Source organism: Hyperolius riggenbachi, chromosome 7 (genome assembly GCF_040937935.1).
Source record: "Hyperolius riggenbachi isolate aHypRig1 chromosome 7, aHypRig1.pri, whole genome shotgun sequence".
In the NCBI taxonomy this organism is placed as follows: Eukaryota; Metazoa; Chordata; class Amphibia; order Anura; family Hyperoliidae; genus Hyperolius; species Hyperolius riggenbachi.
The window spans coordinates 105808756-105830326 of NC_090652.1; the positions used below are offsets into that span (position 1 = coordinate 105808756).

Sequence of the window (21571 nt, forward strand, 5' to 3'; positions counted from 1 at the left end):
CCGAGGCGGGAGGAAAAGTTAGCTTGAATTTACCTAGTGCTTCTTCCACCCTCATGACAAGTTCTCATGACAAGTCTGTAAGCTTTAGAAATCCTCTCAGTTACACTGCTTGCAGACCTTTTCAAGCGACCTTAAAAACCAGTTCTACAGTAACAGAGAGAAACTACCAATAAAAAACACTTCAGAGGGTGTTAACGTGCAAATCCAAGCAAATAAAGGAACGATTTAAATTTTACTATGCATTCCTTAGAACAGCATAAAAACAAAGCTGCACCAAACTGTCCTTCATTTGATCCGAGGCTGGCAGACTTCCTTTCTGAAAACCCTGTTCATGATATTTCTTTCCGTTGGGAAAAGACAAGCAGACGCCTGCCGTGTGTGCCTGTTCTAGAGGTTACCATACACTTGTTAATTTTACCCGTCGATATCTGGCACACTCTATCACTGTGATCAAATCTGCTAGACAATGATGCTGCAAACGTTGCCTAATCAATTTCCGTCCGACATTGGTCGACTCAGTCGATTGCACACGAGAGAAAATTTTGCTGGATCGTCGGCAGATTGGGATCACATCACTAGCGGTGTTCAGTTTGGGAACAACCAACACAGCATTTTGGCAGCAGAGCTACGTCTCACCTGTCCTGTCAGTGTGCTCCTCCCATTTCCAGTGTCTTTTCTCCATGCCGCAGTGCTCCTCCTCCCTTGGTCTTCTCTCCGTCATGTGACAAAAGCTAGAGGTCAAACACTAGTTTGTCCAGCAGCATACACACTGGACCTCTAGTGTTTGACCTTCAGCTTTTGTCACATGACACAGGGAGCAGAAATGCAGACATCAAACCAACAAACGTTGATTGCGGTGATACCTTTAACGACTAACTGTGCATGGTTTATTGCACAGTTAGTCATTAAAGGTATCACCGGAATCAACGTTTGTTGGTTTAATGTCTGCATTTCTGCTCCTTGACTAACACCGGACCACACTTCACTTGACTTGACTTGACACAGTGAGAGAAGACACAGGGCGCCCGAGTGCCATGGCATGAAAAAAAGGCACCGGACATGGTAGGAGGCACTCCGGCGGGACAGGTGAGAGCTAGCTCTGCCGCCAACATCCGTGGGAAGCACAGATGTGGGAGACTTAGGCTGAAAGATGGGCTTCAAAAGGAGCTGGGAAGTCTCTCAACCATCCAGAGGTTACCCAATACCGAGGTATGTAACGTGGACATTTTAGTCTATAGCTAAAAGTATTAAAGGCAGAGGATCAGCAGGCAAGCCAGCAATGTGCATTGTTTAAAAGGAAATAAATATGGCAACCTCTATATCCCTCTCATAACAGCCATGCTTTTGGTGTATATGCAGAGCTTCTGTTTGGGTTCAAGGTGCGTTTGTAGTTCCTGGGGGGGCTCAGCGCATCTCTGATGGAGGCCATTCGGAGGCGGCCTGGTGTTGCGCTGATCCACCTTTTACACAATTCTATATCCCTCTCGCTCAGGTTCCCTTTAAAAAAAACTGGCTTCAGCGATTCCTGTATAGAGTGAACAGTATTTTCATATTCTAGGTGGGAAATTCTAAGGAGAAATGTTCAGGTCTCTTCCGGCATTATAGTAAGTAGTTTGAGCAGGAAGGAGGATTTCACCTTCTGCTGAATAATTTTAATTGATTTTATATTCAGCTGGTTCTGTTGGATATGGAAGCCTTTCAGCAAAGCCTGTGAGCCACTGACCAATGGCCAATTTCCTGAGTTACTGGTGATGCTAATAGATCTATTGCTTTGCTTGAACTGGACCCTTATCTATTAGCAGTTTCCTTCTTGTAAAATAAACACCCATATGCATGCTTCATGCTTAGAGCAATGGTGTCATGCAGTCAATGCTTTGTCTAACCTGTAACTCTTCCTTCAGCTTTGTGTGTTTAAGACACTTCGTTTTGAATTGTTTTGAAAGTCTCACAAGGGCAAAAACATCCTATTACTCAAGCTGGGTGAGAAGCAGGCCATGTCTGTAGTGTTTTGCTTCCTGTGTTTTAGAGGTCATGCTTTGTCTTTGTCATCAAGATGTGTGTCCTCCCCATACCTTTCACACTGGGAAGACTACAGACGCTGACTGAATGGGCTTCAGTGAGGATTTAGTTAAAGGGTAACATAAAGGGAACCTTAACTCAAAAAAGAAAAATGAGTTTTACTTACCTGGGGCATCTACCAGCCCCCCTGCAGCGTACTTGTTGACGTCTGCAATAGCTTTCTGCACCAGCAGAAATGCGTAAAAACGTACGCATAGCGGCCGGCCGACTCCCAGTCGGCAAAAACGAAAATGGCTGGCGGCGGGGGACCAGAGGAGCCATGAGTGACTGTGAGGGCACAGGATGGCTGCAGGGGGCTGGTAGCTGCCCCAGGTAAGTAAAACTCATTTTTTTTTTACAGTTAAGGTTCCCTTTAAATGAAAAAAAGAGCAGTTTACCTTACCTGGGCCTTCTTTCAAGCCCATGCAACCCTTTTGAGCCCTCGCCGTCATTCCCCAACCCTCCAGTCAGCCACAGTGCCCCTCTGAAAGCTACTGCACATGCGTGGTCCCGGGCGGACACCCCCGATCAAGTACCTGTCGAGAACGTTCTGGGCATGTACAGTAGTGATTTTTATGTACTGCGCAAGCGCAGCAATCAGAAGAGCGTTACAGCTGACCAGAGGATATTGGAATGACGGGCAGGGCACAGAGTACTGCATTGGGCTGAAAGAAGCCCCAGTTAAGTTAAACTGCTTTTATTTTTTCAAGTTAGCCAATAAATGTTATCACCCTGATTCAAAACTTCTTATTTTTTCAGTTTAGGTTTCCTTTAAATAGATTGAAAGGCAGATTCTTTTCATTATGGCATTTATGTTGGTCCTTATCTAGCTCTGTATTAATTGGTTCTGCTTTCCCTACTATCTTGCAGGTGATTGGCATAAATGTGTACATATTTGGACATTAATTTGTTATCTGGGATGAAAGAACAGTAGAAGTTACATCATTTTCCTCTAGTTCCTCTTTTCTCAATGATGTAGTTAACCATATGTGATGCTGTAGGGGTGTCTCGGCACCCTGTGGGAAAAAGGTATAGGAGACAAAAGCGGGAGCCCAGTAGTGTAATATGTCGGTGTACAAGTAGATAGTAATAAATCAAAATCCTACTCACAAAGGAGGGTTGCAAGGGGCAACCGACCACAGAAAGCAGTTGGAGACCATAAACCTGACTCCACTCGGGGTAGTCCCAGCCGGGACCTGGATGTGGTCGCTCTCTTAGAAAAAATGGAGACGGGGTCCACCGTGGTGGGACCCACAGGTGGTCTGTCGCCACCCCTCAAACACAGAGTGTGCGGGGGTAAAACTAAGCACAATTGGGGAAAAGAGGCGCCCTGGTTGGATAAAAGCATCTAAAAACAGCTTAAAATCAGAAAAGGATATGAGGTAGCTTACCTCAATGACGAAATCTTTGTATGTAACAAAAGATTTTTTAACACAGGCAATGCGTTTCGCGGGTCTGAGCCCGCTTCCTCAGGCCAATAACAGTGTCAAATGATAGAATCAATGTGGCTTAGGGAGCCTCTCTGTTATATACAAAGATTTCGTCATTGAGGTAAGCTACCTCATATCTTTTTCTGATTTTAAGCTGTTTTTAGACACTTTTATCCAACCAGGGCGCCTCTTTCCCCCAATTGTGCTTAGTTAACATATGTCGCAAGGTATCAGGTTTAAGGTGGTAATATATATGCATTTGTTTTATGTGTTGCCATTCCTTCCTCCTCATTTGTTGGCGTTTCATTTATGAGTTCGTAATGTGGGTAAAGGGGCCCATACACTGGTTGATTTCAGCCATCGCTCGAACCATTTTATAGAATCGGTCGAGCAGAAATCGATTCTATCACATTTCCAGATCGATCGATTTGTGGCCGATTTCGATCCATTTGATCTGACAGGATGGGAAATCTGAGTCGATCTGCTGCTGGTAGCAGATCGATGGCCCATAGAGTTGTATTGGATCTAATAATCCAATAATGCATTTAGATCGATTTCCTAGTGTGTGGCACACATCAGATAGATTTCTGTCAAATTCGACTTGACAGGTAAACCAGAAGATGACCCAGCACCGTCTTCGTAATGTATTTATAAGCTCTTTATTAAAGCATCTTCAAATTAAAACAGGATACAGCATAACAAGAGACTAATGCATTAGAAAGCGACGTTTCGGGAGGACGTCCTCCCTTTCTCAAGCCTGCAATGTCTCTGACACAATGATGAAAAACATCCAAAATAATGAGCCAATCAAAATAGGGGCAGTGATGCAGGGTCAGCCAATCAGAAGCAAGACTGGCAAGGGGCAGGTACACCAGTTAGGAGGACCTGATGGGGAACTGATAGCCACCACTTTCCTCCAATCAGGAACATCCTGAGAGAAAAAACAGCAAAAAAAACGGACCAGCTGTAAACAGGAAGTGATGTAAAATTGGTCAGCACTCCACACTAACCAATCAGAAAGCGTCAGAGAAAAACACGCATGAATCCTCGTACACGTAAAAACGTACGTAATAAACGCATCTCTCAAAAATAGCAACCAATCAAAATGCGAGCGACAAAAGTACGCTACACGGGTCAAAAAAATACGCGTAACGGCACTAATGCGTAAAAATGGACGCAATGGATCAGAAATAAAGCATCAACTTCCAAACTAACAAAAAGATTCAAAGAAATAGTCATAGCCCGACCGGTCATGTAAAAGATCGGGGACCCAGCGTCACTGTCCAATAATAATATCACTCACTTTATATACAGGGTCCCAACTCATACTCACGATTAAGACCCCCGGGAGCCAAGGTCCCAAGAGTCTCAATCCAAAAGGCCTCCCTTCTAAGTAACATCTTCACCCTATTACCAGCCCTCTTAGGTACCGGTACCGAATCTATAACTGTTACTCTCAGTTGACTGACAGAATGATTCATCTTGGTGAAGTGAGCAGCAACTGCTTGTTCCCTTGATCGACCTCTAATGGCAGATTTATGAGACGATATACGAGCTTTAAGCGGTTGGGTAGTCCCTTTCTAATGCATTAGTCTCTTGTTATGCTGTATCCTGCTTTAATTTGAAGATGATTTAATAAAGAGCTTATAAATACAATACGAAGACAGTGCTGGTTAAGTTCATCTTCTGGTTTACCAGTCTGCTTCAATCCCCAAGGTCGGAGGGATTTGGACCTACAAGCACGTCGTCCTGTGTGGTGGGTGCAAACTACATCTTGGCTGCTCTAGATTCGACTTGACAGGCATCTGACAGAAATCTATCTGATGGTCGAATCTGCTGCAAATCTATAAGTGTATGGCCACCTTACGTTATGCAGTTTGGACCTGCTACTAAGATACCTCCCAACTTTTGAAGATGAGAAAGAGGGACACTTAAGCCATGCCCCCTGTGCGACTTTATGCCACACCTCTCATGACAGGTGTAGGTAGAGCCAACTGCAAAATAATGGACCCATGTTTTCTCCCCAAACATTAGGCTAAGTAACCCTCAAACACATACACAAAACACACCTAATATGGCAGTGTTACCTCCAAAACACACCTAATATGGCAGTGTTACCTCCAAAACACACCTAATATGGCAGTGTTACCTCCAAAACCACACCTAATATGGCAACATAACCTCCAAAACCACACCTAATACAGAAGCAGTACTCCCAAAACCACACTGTGGGCTGTGGAGTCGGTACAAAAATCATCCAACTCCTCAGCTTATGAAACCATCGACTCTAGGTACCCAAAAATTGCTCCAACTCTCCGACTCCACAGCCCTGGTTACCCCCAAAACCACATCTAATATGGCAGGGTTACCTCCAGAACCACACCTAATATGGCAGCGTTACCTCCAGAACCACATCTAATATGGCAGCGTTACCTCCAGAACCACATCTAATATGGCAGCGTTACCTCCAGAACCACATCTAATATGACAGCGTTACCTCCAGAATCACATCTAATATGGCAGCGTTACCCCCAGAACCACATCTAATATGGCAGCGTTACCTCCAGAACCACACCTAATATGGCAGCGTTACCTCCAGAACCACACCTAATATGGCAGCGTTACCTCCAGAACCACATCTAATATGGCAGCGTTACCTCCAGAACCACATCTAATATGGCAGCGTTACCTCCAGAACCACACCTAATATGGCAGCGTTACCTCCAGAACCACATCTAATATGGCAGCGTTCCCTCCAGAACCACATCTAATATGGCAGCGTTACCTCCAAAACCACACCTAATATGGCAACATAACCTCCAAAACCACACCTAATACAGAAGCAGTACTCCCAAAACCACACTGTGGGCTGTGGAGTCGGTACAAAAATCATCCAACTCCTCAGCTTATGAAACCATCGACTCTAGGTACCTAAAAATTGCTCCAACTCTCCGACTCCACAGCCCTGGTTACCCCCAAAACCACATCTAATATGGCAGGGTTACCTCCAGAACCACACCTAATATGGCAGCGTTACCTCCAGAACCACATCTAATATGGCAGCGTTACCTCCAGAACCACATCTAATATGGCAGCGTTACCTCCAGAACCACATCTAATATGACAGCGTTACCTCCAGAACCACATCTAATATGGCAGCGTTACCCCCAGAACCACATCTAATATGGCAGCGTTACCTCCAGAACCACACCTAATATGGCAGCGTTACCTCCAGAACCACACCTAATATGGCAGCGTTACCTCCAGAACCACACCTAATATGGCAGCGTTACCTCCAGAACCACACCTAATATGGCAGCGTTACCTCCAGAACCACATCTAATATGGCAGCGTTACCTCCAGAACCACATCTAATATGGCAGCGTTACCTCCAGAACCACATCTGATATGACAGCGTTACCTCCAGAACCACATCTAATATGGCAGCGTTACCCCCAGAACCACATCTAATATGGCAGCGTTACCCCCAGAACCACATCTAATATGGCAGCGTTACCTCCAGAACCACACCTAATATGGCAGCGTTACCTCCAGAACCACACCTAATATGGCAGCGTTACCTCCAGAACCACACCTAATATGGCAGCGTTACCTCCAGAACCACATCTAATATGGCAGCGTTACCTCCAGAACCACATCTAATATGGCAGCGTTACCTCCAGAACCACATCTAATATGACAGCGTTACCTCCAGAACCACATCTAATATGGCAGCGTTACCCCCAGAACCACATCTAATATGGCAGCGTTACCTCCAGAACCACATCTAATATGGCAGCGTTACCCCCAGAACCACATCTAATATGGCAGCGTTACCTCCAGAACCACATCTAATATGGCAGCGTTACCTCCAGAACCACATCTAATATGGCAGCGTTACCCCCAGAACCACATCTAATATGACAGCGTTACCTCCAGAACCACATCTAATATGGCAGCGTTACCCCCAGAACCACATCTAATATGACAGCGTTACCTCCAGAACCACATCTAATATGGCAGCGTTACCCCCAGAACCACATCTAATATGACAGCGTTACCTCCAGAACCACATCTAATATGGCAGCGTTACCCCCAGAACCACATCTAATATGACAGCGTTACCTCCAGAACCACATCTAATATGACAGCGTTACCTCCAGAACCACACCTAATATGGCAGCGTTACCTCCAGAACCACACCTAATATGGCAGCGTTACCTCCAGAACCACACCTAATATGGCAGCGTTACCTCCAGAACCACACTTAAAGGGACCCTGAGCAGTAGATAGAATAAAAAATACCGTGGACACCCGAGCAACGGGTAACGGGAGCCGCCGGAGGGACACAGAAAAGAGCCAGGAGGACGCTGGGGGACCTCGTGGCTTATGGGGGGCTGGAGGAAGCCTCAGATAAGTGAAATTATTTATTCTATCTACTGCTCAGGGTCCTTTTAATATGGCAACACAACCCCCCGAAACCTCACTTAGGGCTGCAGTCCGTGTGAACCGGCCTTTAATATGGCAGTTGGCAATTCATATGGCCAATCATAATGAAAGTGTGTACCAGGATCTGACAAACTAGACGTGGTTGAGTGTTTTCAATGTAATGCTAAGAACACACTTTCAATTATAATTGGCCAACCACAGACCTATTTTACCACCTACATGTAGTATGAGGGCCAGCAGATTTTGAATACTCAAGCTGGGTACACACAAGATTGAAGTCTTTGAAAAATGAAAGATCAAAGATAATCAGGAAATAATCTTTGAAAAAAAAAATTCCCAAAAGACCTCCAAAGATAGCAGGGAAAGATAGTTGTCTTTCAATCTTGCAGATCCATCCCGGCGGATCTCATCTGCAGACGATTGTTCATTAAACAAGGTGTGTATGAGATCTGCAGATATTTCCTAACTTTTGTGTGCACACACATGCGTGAGAAAGAGGAAGTAATAAGACTATGGAAGCATTTAGCATGAACTGATCTTTTGCATGTGTACAGCTTCTTAAAAAGGGGATCTTTCGCGGAAAAAGTAGGCAGCTAAAAAATGTGACAGATGACAGGTTTTGGGCCAGTCCATCTTTTTAAGGGGGATTCTCGGGGCTTTCTTTGTTTTCAACAGCATTTCCTGAACAACAGTTGCAAAATCTAACTGACATAATAAAGTACAAGTGATTAGGGAGGCCGGCTGGTATCTTGCTATTTTGGCAGTTAAACTGCTGTTCAGGAAATGCTGTTGAAAACAAAGAAAGCCCTGAAAATCCCCCTTAAAAAGATGGACTGGCCCAAAACCTGTCATCTGTCACATTTTTTTAACTGCCTACTTTTTTCGCGAAAGAACCCCTTTAAGAAAGATCAGTCATTCAAACCTCCCTAACAAACCTATGCGACAGATAAATTCCTCAGTTTGCAAAGATTTTTATCTGATGGGTGTACTCAGCTTGAGAACTGACTGTGTAGGTTGCTCTCATACTACATGGAAGGTAGTAAAATTGGCCTTATGCTGGGAATACACCATTAGATAGTTTGGCAGATAGATGCTTCGATAGATAATTTCCGACATGTCCAATCTTATTTCTGATCGATTTTTCATAGAAGTGAATGGCAATTGATAAGAAAAATAAAAAAATAAAAATCGATTGGACAGTAAATCTCATTGTGTATTCCCAGCATTAGATTTTCATTTCATGTGTACCTAGCATGACTGAAAAGAGAAGGTGATTGAGCATCTGAAAGGTTGACTGAATACATATGGCGTGCTCACATAAGCAATTCCACTAATGAGGCAATGAAAGTCAAAGCTAATAATAATAAAAGAACAATTTGTTTCCAAAGAGGACATGAGAGTGATATAAATGACAGCTCCTAAGATGAGTATGGGCTAGTTTAGATAAGCTAAGGACTTTAACCTGTAAAGCATAATTAGAGGTCTCGGTATGGAACATCTGGGGACCAGGAATGATAAGAAAAAGATAATGTACACCTCCTGCACACGCCACGGCCCCCTCCAATCCATTATGGAGATTCCCTTAACAAACTAGTGAGCTGTACATCAGGCGACTTGGCGGCCAATCGACCATCCGATTTGATTAATATAATAGAATTGGATGAAAATCTGTGCCGCCAAATGCATGCCCCACTGACAATGCAACCGGGTCCCCTGGTGCCCAGTGTAAAGTATACATTACCTGTCCGCAGAATGTGCTTGTCCCTCCGCTGCTCCAAGCACATTCCGCTGTCCATACACGCGTGCCACGTCGTTTCCCAGCAAGGGCACGTGTGACGTCACACACGAGCGCCCTTACTAGGAAACCACGTTGAGCGCGCGTGTAAGGAGGAAGGAGTGTGCCCAGAGCAACGTAGGGACAAGCGCAGGCCGCGAACAGGTAATGTATACTTCAGACTGGGCACCGGGAGGACATTTTTCATTAGGGGACAGCGTCGGGGCGCCGAGGCGGAGGATGCGGCACACAAGGCCGATTCTAGATCGATTTCAGCATGAAATTGATCAGGAATTGGCCTGTGGTGTATGGGCAGCTCACAGATCTCTCTCTTATCAAGATTCGATCAGAGAGAGATTTGTCTCTTGGTCAAACCTGCCCTTACATCGCTAGAAGTATGGCTACCTTTAGTCCCAGTGGAACAGAGAAATATATTCTATACACTGACAACAAGAATGCAAAGCTGCATTGTTCCTAATAAAGTGGCCATATAGGAGCAGGAATGCTATTTTATTGCTCCTCATCTGCTATTTATTAGTGATATGTCCCCTGTAAGGCAGAAATAACTCAAGACACAGAATATTTATATTGCGCCTTTCTCCTGGCAGACTCAAAGCGCCAGAGCTGCAGCCACTAGGGTGTGCTCTATAGGCAGTAGTGGTGTTAGAGAGTCTTGCCCAAGGTCTCTTCATTAAATAGGTGCTGGCTTACTGAACAGGAAGAGCCAAGATTCAAACAAAGATCTCCTGTGTCAGAGGCAGAGCCTTTTACCAGTACAATAACCAGCCACTTCCTAAAAATCTAGGGTAGATTTTAGGGTTTGAAAGGTGCTTATACACACAGTCACATAACTAGCGATAATCCTGTGCAACAGTAATTATTCCTGACTATGATATCAGCCCATGATAGTTTGAATTAAGAGTGACTCATAACTCCTGAAACAAAATAAGTCTCAGGTTTTATACTTACCTGGGGCTTCTTCCAGCCCCATTGAGGCTGCTCGGTCGCTCGCCGTCTCCCCGGGCCACTCCTGTCCCCCCGCTGGACGGCCCAGAACTCTGGCCGAGTCACGCTTCATTGCGAATGCCCAGTTACGTTCTACACCTGCGCAGTAATTACCCAGCAGGGGACAGGAGCGGTGCAGGGAGAAGGCGGTGGACTGAGTGGCCTCAAGGAGGCTGGAGGAAGCCCCAGAAAAGTAAAAAACCTGAGACTTCTTTCGCCTCAGGTTCTCTTTAAGAGTACATTCTTCTGTGAGCAATAGTATCCAGTGGAGGACTACGTTCCCCAAGCACCCCCCACCCCTGGGCAGCCCGTTACTCTGCAAATTGTCCCGTACTAGGCCCCTACCTCCTGTGATTGGGACCTTTGAACCAGACAAGGTATGCTTTGTACATGTGCAGCTTGATTCTGCACACCACTGTGCAAACACTGCTCTGAATGCTGTGCGCAAAGAATCAAACTGCATGTGTACTCTTGGTCCCCTCATTCCAGGGCTGTCACCCCCGGTAGAGCTATTTGACCAATTGGTCAAATACAGCTCAGTGAGCCCTCAGACAGTTTTGAGAGCACTTGTCTCCGAGTGCCTCTGAAGACGGGCAGCTCCGTATTGCACATGCGCAAGCTCATGTCTCCGAGTGCCCCTGAAGACTGGCAGCTCTGTATTGCACATGAGCAAGCTCATGTCTCCGAGTGCCCCTGAAGACTGGCAGCTCCGTATTGCACATGCGCAAGCTCATGTCTCCGAGTGCCCCTGAAGACGGGCAGCTCCGTATTGCACATGCGCAAGCTCGTGTCTCCGAGTGCCCCTGAAGACTGGCAGCTCCGTATTGCACATGCGCAAGCTCGTGTCTCCGAGTGCCCCTGAAGACTGGCAGCTCCGTATTGCACATGCGCAAGCTCATGTCTCCGAGTGCCCCTGAAGACTGGCAGCTCCGTATTGCACATGAGCAAGCTTGTGTCTCCGAGTGCCTCTGAAGACGAGCAGCTCCGTATTGCACATGCGCAAGCTCGTGTCTCTGAGTGCCCCTGAAGACTGGCAGCTCCGTATTGCACATGAGCAAGCTTGTGTCTCCGAGTGCCTCTGAAGACGAGCAGCTCCGTATTGCACATGCGCAAGCTCGTGTCTCTGAGTGCCCCTGAAGACGGGCAGCTCCGTATTGCACATGAGCAAGCTCATGTCTCCGAGTGCCCCTGAAGACTGGAAGCTCCGTATTGCACATGAACAAGCTCATGTCTCCGAGTGCCCCTGAAGACTGGCAGCTCCGTATTGCACATGCGCAAGCTCGTGTCTCCGAGTGCCCCTGAAGACTGGCAGCTCCGTATTGCACATGCGCAAGCTCGTGTCTCCGAGTGCCCCTGAAGACGGGCAGCTCCGTATTGCACATGCGCAAGCTCGTGTCTCCGAGTGCCCCTGAAGACTGGCAGCTCCGTATTGCACATGCGCAAGCTCATGTCTCCGAGTGCCCCTGAAGACTGGCAGCTCCGTATTGCACATGAACAAGCTCATGTCTCCGAGTGCCCCTGAAGACTGGCAGCTCCGTATTGCACATGCGCAAGCTCGTGTCTCCGAGTGCCCCTGAAGACGGGCAGCTCCGTATTGCACATGCGCAAGCTCGTGTCTCCGAGTGCCCCTGAAGACTGGCAGCTCCGTATTGCACATGCGCAAGCTCATGTCTCCGAGTGCCCCTGAAGACTGGCAGCTCCGTATTGCACATGAGCAAGCTTGTGTCTCCGAGTGCCTCTGAAGACGAGCAGCTCCGTATTGCACATGCGCAAGCTCGTGTCTCTGAGTGCCCCTGAAGACGGGCAGCTCCGTATTGCACATGAGCAAGCTCATGTCTCCGAGTGCCCCTGAAGACTGGAAGCTCCGTATTGCACATGAACAAGCTCATGTCTCCGAGTGCCCCTGAAGACTGGCAGCTCCGTATTGCACATGCGCAAGCTCGTGTCTCCGAGTGCCCCTGAAGACTGGCAGCTCCGTATTGCACATGCGCAAGCTCATGTCTCCGAGTGCCCCTGAAGACTGGCAGCTCCGTATTGCACATGAGCAAGCTTGTGTCTCCGAGTGCCTCTGAAGACGAGCAGCTCCGTATTGCACATGCGCAAGCTCGTGTCTCTGAGTGCCCCTGAAGACGGGCAGCTCCGTATTGCACATGAGCAAGCTCATGTCTCCGAGTGCCCCTGAAGACTGGAAGCTCCGTATTGCACATGAACAAGCTCATGTCTCCGAGTGCCCCTGAAGACTGGCAGCTCCGTATTGCACATGCGCAAGCTCGTGTCTCCGAGTGCCCCTGAAGATGGGCAGCTCCGTATTGCACATGCGCAAGCTCGTGTCTCTGAGCGCCCCTGAAGACGGGCAGCTCCGTATTGAACATGCGCAAGCTCGTGTCTCCGAGTGCCCCCGAAGACGGGCAGCTCCGTATTGCACATGCGCAAGCTCGTGTCTCCGAGTGCCTCTGAAGACTGGCAGCTCCGTATTGCACATGCGTAAGCTCATGTCTCTGAGTGCCCCTGAAGACTGGCAGCTCCGTATTGCACATGAGCAAGCTTGTTTGTGTCTCCGAGTGCCCCTGAAGACAGGCAGCTCCGTATTGCACATGCGCAAGCTCGTGTCTCTGAGTGCCCCTGAAGACGGGCAGCTCCGTATTGCACATGCGCAAGCTCGTGTCTCCGAGTGCCCCTGAAGACTGGCAGCTCCGTATTGCACATGCACAAGCTCGTGAAGCCTCCCAGGTTTAAAAGTAGATTTTTCTGCTTCTTAGAATGGGTAACGTGACATTATTATACCTCTCAGTACAACTGTGCTGTCAGCAGACACAAGTCAGAGCACAGCTAAGAGGTAATCAGCTTTAGTGATGTTTACTGTAATCTTTGCAATGCATAGTTGTCCTGGAGAGAACTGGCATTTGTGTTCAGCAGGAGCTAAAAATTCCAATTTAGGTGATTTTTTTTCCTTTTTTTGCTGTGAAAGACATGGGGGTACCAGGCACTGAGCCAAATCCCTGCCTAAGTATAATGAGATTTGGAACGAATGATAATTACTCAAGCTTAGCGGTATCAGTCATTACTATTACAGTACTGTACTAATATTCTGTATTCATATAGTGCTGACACCTTCAATAGCACTTTACATACTATAGTCATGTCACCAACTGTCCCAAAGAGCTGGTTCACATTGGGGTGTTTCTTCAACGCTTTGCTGATCGCCGGCGATCAACTAAAGCGCTGCTACAATGTATCCCCAAGGATACATTCACACTGCAGTGGTTGCGATTTTGATCAAATTGCAAATGCGCTGCATGCAGCGTTTTAAGGGTGATTGCTCTGTGATTCTCGTTCTATTGAACATAAATCACAAGCGCAAATCGCGCTGAATCACGAGATTTTGCCCGCAAATTCCGATCGTGGGCATAGCGCCGAGTGTGAACCGGCCCTAAGGTTGGGTCCATACTTTGCATAACACACGTATTATGAATGTAAAACAGACATTTGCCTTCTTAAGACAAAAGGGCCAATATGCAATTAATTGTTTTCTCCTGAGCTTTCTCCTAGGTGATATATTCAAACTTGTTCATGAAATGGTTTTTAAACCACCAACAAGCAAGAAAATATTTAGAATGCATTTGAATGTACTTTTCCACCTACTTTTTGATACCTTTTCAATTGCAAAGTCCTGAAAAGTTACTTTAAAGAGGAACTCCAGTGAAAATAATTTAATATAAAAAGGTGCTTAATTTTTACAATAATTATGTATACATGATTTAGTCAGAGTTTGCTCATTGTAAAATCTTTCCTCTCCCAGATTCACATTCTGACATGTATTACATGGTGACATTGTTACTGTGGGCAGATTATGTAGCTGTTCTGGCTTTAACAGACAGCTATAAACAGCCATTTCCTGTGTGTGTCATTGTTACATTGTGGCAGTTTGCCCAGAGTACCGTACGGTACCAGAGCCTCTTGTGGGAGGGGTTTCAGCACAAAATCAGTCATACAGCGCCCCCTGATGGTCTGTTTGTGAAAATCATTATATTTTTCATGTAAAAGTGGGTATCAGCTACTGATTGGGATAAAGTTCAATTCTTGGTCGGAGTTTCTCTTTAAATAGAAGATGGAAAATTATCGGAGAAAACCGAGGAGAAAAAGTGAATTGCATATGGGCCAAGGTGTTTGTGATTATTTAGGTTGGAGTGAGCACTGAGGAGTCCCACAATGCATCACTGCTGGATATGTAAATCATTTTGTTGTATATTCCGCTGTGATGCATTGTGGGACACCTCAGAGCTCATGCCAACCTAAATAATTGCAAATACTTTCAATTTTAACCCCTCCGTCTCCAAGGGTTTTTCACCTTAAAAACCAGAGCAATTTTCACATTTCATTGCGCTCCGTCCTTTCATCTGCCAAAACCTTTATCAGTACTTATCACAATGAAATGATCAATAGCTTGTTTTTTCGCCACCAATAGGCTTTCTTTTGGTGGTACTTTTTGCTAAAAATGATTTTATTCTAATTGCATTTTAATGGGAATAATAAGAAAAAAATTGAAAAAAAATTCATTATGTCTCAGTTTTCGGCCATTCTAGTTTTAAAATAAAAAGTTCTACTGTGAATAAAACCCACACATTTGATTTGCCCATTTGTCCCGGTTATTGCAACACTTAAAATCTTTCCCTAGTACAATGTATGGTGCCAATATTTTATTTGGAAATAAAGGTGCATTTTTTTCAGTTTTGCGCCCATCACTAATTACAGCCCATAATTAAAAAAAAAAAAAAAAACAGCAATATACCCTCTTGACATACATATTAAAAAAAGTTCAGTCCCTAAGGTAAACTATTTTTATTTTAATTGTCTTTTTTTAATGTAAGTTTTATTTGGATATTTATGGGAGAATGTGGGAGGTAAGGAGTTCATTTTAAAGAGACTCAGAGATGAAAAACTAAGAAGAATCTATACTTACCCCGGGCTTCCTCCAGCCCCATAAACACGAGTCCCTCGCCAACCTCCTGCGGTCTGCCGTTCAGCCGTGGTAACTAGCTCAGTCTGGGTCTTCTTCGCATGCGCGGACCTACTGCGCATGCACAGTAGACCCAGACTGACGCGACTGAGCAAGTTACCGGAGCTGATCGTGGCTGAACGGAAGACGGTGAGGGACTGTTCCACCTAAGAAGAAAAAGAGGCCTTGCACATCCCTATTAAAACTTCACTTTTAATTTAAATCCAGTAAAACAGGCATACAGGGAGGGGAGTGCAGAAGTATTAGGCAAATGAGTATTTTGACCACATCATCCTCTTTATGCATGTTGTCTTACTCCAAGCTGTAGAGGCTCGAAAGCCTACTACCAAGTAAGCATATTAGGTGATGTGCATTTCTGTAATGAGAAGGGGTGTGGTCTAATGACATCAACACCCTATATTAGGCGTGCATAATTATTAGGCAACTTCCTTTCCTTCTGCAAAATGGGTCAAAAGAGGGACTTGACAGGCTCAGAAAAGTCAAAAATAGTGAGATATCTTGCAGAGGGATGCAGCACTCTTAAAATTGCAAAGCTTCTGAAGCGTGATCATCAAACAATCAAGCGTTTCATTCAAAATAGTCAATAGGGTCGCAAGAAGCGTGTGGAAAAACCAAGGTGCAAAATAACTGCCCATGAACTGAGAAAAGTCAAGCGTGCAGCTGCCAAGATGCCACTTGCCATCAGTTTGGCCATATTTCAGAGCTGCAACATCACTGCAGTGCCCAAAAGCACAATGTGTGCAATACTGAGAGACATGGCCAAGGTAAGAAAGGCTGAAAGACGACCACCACTGAACAAGACACACAAGCTGATACGTCAAGACTGGGCCAAGAAATATCTCAAGACTGATTTTTCTAAGGTTTTATGGACTGATGAAATGAGAGTGAGTCTTGATGGGCCAGATGGATGGGCCCGTGGTTGGATTGGTAAAGGGCAGAGAGCTCCAGACCGACTCAGACGCCAGCAAGGTGGAGATGGAGTACTGGTTTGGGCTGGTATCATCAAAGATGAGCTTGTGGGGCCTTTTCGGGTTGAGGATGGAGTCAAGCTCAACTCCCAGTCCTACTGCCAGTTTCTGGAAGACACCTTCTTCAAGCAGTGGTACAGGAAGAAGTCTGCATCCTTCAAGAAAAACATGATTTTCATGCAGGACAATGCTCCATCACACGCGTCCAAGTACTCCACAGCGTGGCTGGCAAGAAAGGGTATAAAAGAAGAAAAACTAATGACATGGCCTCCTTGTTCACCAGATCTGAACCACATTGAGAACCTGTGGTCCATCATAAAATGTGAGATTTACAAGGAGGGAAAACAGTACACCTCTCTGCACAGTGTCTGGGAGGCTGTGGTTGCTGCTGCACGCAATGTTGATGGTGAACAGATCAAAACACAGACAGAATCCATGGATGGCAGGCTTTTAAGTGTCCTTGCAAAGAAAGGTGGCTATATTGGTCACTGATTTGTTTTTGTTTTGTTTTTGAATATCAGAAATGTATATTTGTGAATGTTGAGATGTTCTATTGGTTTCACTGGTAAAAAATAAATAATTGAAATGGGTATATGTTTGTTTTTTATTAAGTTGCCTAATTATTATGCACAGTAATAGTCACCCGCACACACAGATATCTCCCTAAAATATCTAAAACTAAAAAACTAAAAACTACTTTCAAAAATATTCAGCTTTGATATTAATGAGTTTTTTGGGTTTATTGAGAACATGGTTGTTGTTCAATAATAAAATTATTCCTCAAAAATACAACTTGCCTAATAATCCTGCACTCCCTGTACATTACATCTTCAAGTCGTGGAAAGAGAGGTACAGGCAGTTAATGGGAGGTCGACAGCCGTTTCGCGCCGATTAGGTACAGTGGCGCATCATCAGTGTGTTTTATGGGGTCTGACAGCGCGCAGGGGGGTCTTTGGAGGAAACAAAATAGCAACAGAGGCTGGGCTCTATAGGCAGACCCAGCCTCTGTATGGGGATTGCGATGGAAGAACCCCACCTCGGGTTCTCTTTAAGGGGTTTTATGACTGCAGTCCTTAAGTGGTTAAAAAATCTCAGAGAGGACCACATAGAGAACTTGATAATTTGCATATATACATATTCAACATAGCATTCCACCAATCAGGATCCCAGAAATGTTGCCCCCCAGTCAATGCATGTAAAACATCACTATATATATCATCCCACACATGACCATCCATGAGCACTTCTACTGTATATTCAGGACACTCACCAAGGTGTTATCCGTGTTAAAAACACAGAAAAAGCATAGAGAAAACCACAGGCTCCTTGTGTCCAATGGCTGGGAGGCCTACAGCATCCGCTCTAGGACTTCCCCCAATCAGAAGCAGGCCACTGGCTCCCCTCATCCACACTCATCCACACTCATCATATCCCCAGGCCAATACACACATATATATATATATATATATATATATATATATATATATATATATATATATATATATATATATATATATATATATATATATATATATATATATGTTTTACATGCTTTGACTTGGGGGGGTGACATTTCTGGGATCCTGATTGGTGGAATGTGATGTTGAATATGTATATATGCAAATTATCACGTTCTCTATGTGGTTCACTCTGGGACTTTTTAAACAATGATTTGTTAGATGGTGGGTTAGTGCGGGCCTGTTATGATTTGAGAAAGGACCTGTGATGGCCCGAAACGCCTGTGCGTCATCAAGGACATACCCGCATGTGGAATTTTAACCATTATGTTTTAAGAAGCTGAAATAAAAGTAATATTTTAGATGGTGCAATCAAATTCCTGGTGGCGTAAAATACTATTCCCACTCCGAGACGACGTAGCAACTCAGACGGAGAAATAATTCGGGTTTTGGCGATTGCTGGATCCCCAAATTACCCTTGCGTGAGATGCGCACTATAGCATTAGTGCCATAGCACCGCCCAGCTCAGGTACTCGGTGCCGAGCGCAGAATCCTCCAGCTTCACAAATCTATACTGCATCTATAAGATCATTTGCAAAGGGGCCCATACACTTAGCCGATTTTCTGGCCGACCGATCGATCGATTGCAAATCGGTTGGCCACTCGACCGATCGATGGCCGATTTCGATCGATTTCGATGGATTTCCATCGAGCTGGCAGGATGGAAAATTTAGGTCGATCTGATGAGATTGCTTTTCAGTTTGCATTGGCCTCAATGGAAATCTGATGGCAAAAAAATGCCATCAGATCGAATTTCAATAGATTTCAAACTGAAATCTATTGGAATTCTATCCTGGTAAAAAATGTTCTAAAAACGCATCAGATAATCAGTGTTTCTCAACATTTTATTGGTATGTACCCTTTTTACAACACTGTACTCCTCAAGTACCCCCAGCATAGTAAACATTATCACAAGTACCCCTTGACAAATATATATTTAATCGTGGTACAAGATAATTGATTCTAAACAATTTTCCAAGCATTGACTATTGCTTTTAATTAGCTAAAATACTAATTTGGTGTTGTTTAAATAAGATTTGTCATTTTCTAAAACTCTAAATTTGTTCTTCTTGGTTAAGTATATCAAGCCCGAGTACCCCCTGGACCCATCAGAAGTACCCCCTGGGGTAAGCGTACCACACGTTGAGAACCTAGGAGATAGATCATCAGATGCATTTCTTATCTGTCTGCTGCCAATCTGACGAGTGTATGGGCACCTAAGAATCGCACCAATGGGCACCGTAGGGGCCAATTCACATGGATGGCTAGCTGTGTGCATTGCTTGCCAAGGAATGAGCACCATTAGCTGCTGTGCTAAGTAAGTCAAAAGGTAGTATTTGCAAGCAGGGCTGTTTGAGTCAAAGCAATTTTTGGGTACCTGAAGTCAGTGGTTTCATAAACGAAGTAGGAGTTGGAGTCGGATAAATATTCTACCAACCAGGGCTGGGGAGTCGGTATAAAAATCATCCGACTCCAACTCTGACTCCACAGTTTATGGAACCACCGACTCCAACTCCTTAGTCTAATACTTACCAGGGCTGTGGATTTGGTACAAAAATCATCCGACTCCTCAGGTTTATGAAACCTCTGATTCCAACTCCACAGACCCATTATACCACTGGTTATCCCATCTGCCAGAACATATCCAACACTGACATCATCCCTACAGTCAATCAAACTGTATACTGTATAGTGGCTGCAAAGCACTGCAAACAACCATTCTAAATAGGAACACAACATTCAATATTAAGAAATGTCTACAAATCCCACATCTACTACAAAAGCGCAATTCGCAAACAGATGGTGCTTTTCCACTTGGAAGCACATTCACAAGCGCAATCACACTGCGTTTGCGATTGCGCAACCTTTTTCCAAATGCCGTGCAGCCATCGGTAATTAAATGCTATCACACCTAAAATTGTGCATGCCTGCAGCTGCGATTCGAGAAAAAGTGAATCGTGCCGATGAAAAAGGAGCACAGCGACTTAGATGTAAATCACAGTGCTGTCGCGATCGGCAAAGCAGCTGCAATCTGCTTTTTTGTTTGTTTGTTGTTTGTATATTTGTTTTGTCTTTTTTTATTTTTAGGTGGGACATGAAATGAAGCACTGAAAAAAAAAGCAGCCGCTCGCTAGCTAGCACAATCTGCTGAAGAGTGCCTGCTTGTGAGGCTGCATCAGCCAGATGTTGTACAGAGCAAGTCAGAGCAGCTCTCCAGGGCCCTCCAGGGGGATCAGTGATCGCAGCAGATCAGCCCAGTCAGCTGATCAAAAAAGCATATTCTCTATACAGAGAGAGGAACATATAGATAGAGATGTACATATACAGTATATAGTATGTACTGTACCTGCCTGGCAAGCGAGGCATCCTCCTCCTATAGCGGCACACACTCCGTGCCGCCTCCCTGCAGCTGCAGTTCTCTCTCTACAGCCACCCCATCCTCTAGCTGAGCCGGGGACCGGAGAGGCGGGGCCAGCCACGTAGGGGGATTTCACAATGCAGCAGAAGCCATTTTTACTGTGGTCACCGAGGGCATGAGAGGGAAAACGTGCTGCTGTGCTCTACTTTCTTCTGTAAAATATACAGATTGAGGCTCACAAGAATTGCAATTTGCACAACTGTGCCTAGGTGGTAGATATACTGGTTCTGTACGTTTTAGTTGGTCCTATCATTAACTTTATTAAGTATAAAGAAGTGCCACTTTGCTAGGATGCTTTCAGTTTTTGTCATCATAGCATGATAGCTCCTAACTGTTCTTTTTTTGGAGGCACAATCCCTCTTTGGAAACCAAATTCTTCTGTCGCTCTTTCTCGCTCGTCGTCTGCCCCTCTTACAGGACTTATGTACAAATCTATGTAAACAACATGGGCGTTGCTAGGGGCTTAAGTCCATGGCTAGTACCCCTGATCTCAGCAAATGTGCCTGGGATGTGGGGGAACAAAGTGCCCACCAGCAGTGCCCCGAACAGGGAGATGCACTGCAGCTGTTTCCATGGCTGCGGAGGGTGTACTGTGTGCACACTGTGCAGCAGGGGGATGGAGATACAGATACTTGAAGCCTGGCTGCTATCACATGGGACCAGGCAGCCAGTGGGAGAGGAGCGAGACACACTCTCCTCTCTCACTGGCTGCCTGGCCCCATGTGATAGCAGCCAGGCTTCAAGTATCTGTATCTCCCACCATACATAGAGAGACCCAGGAGCAGAGCATAGGCAGATGATGGGCGCTGGGGAGACACACATGAACTTAGGCAAGTGACATGTCTCTAAGTCCCAGCCGCCCAGCTCTGCTCTCTGCACACACAGTAGTGATGGGTCGTTCGCGAACGAACAGGTGCGGCTCTAAGGCTCAACA

At 45.3% G+C, this 21571-nt stretch overlaps 1 protein-coding gene across 3 annotated transcripts in view; it reads right to left on the minus strand.

Annotated features, from left to right (window-relative positions):
- Nucleotides 1-21571, minus strand: part of CHST12 (carbohydrate sulfotransferase 12) — an 84648-nt gene that overhangs the window by 21846 nt on the left and 41231 nt on the right. The window contains exon 1 of one of the 3 annotated variants that reach the window (XM_068246756.1): nucleotides 20570-21227. The exons of 1 other annotated variant lie outside the window; for it this stretch is intronic. The gene's annotated coding sequence lies outside the window, so the exon portion shown is untranslated. Of the gene's footprint in view, nucleotides 1-20565; nucleotides 21228-21571 lie in introns of those variants that run through there. One more of the 3 variants, XM_068246755.1, reaches the window with a different exon arrangement.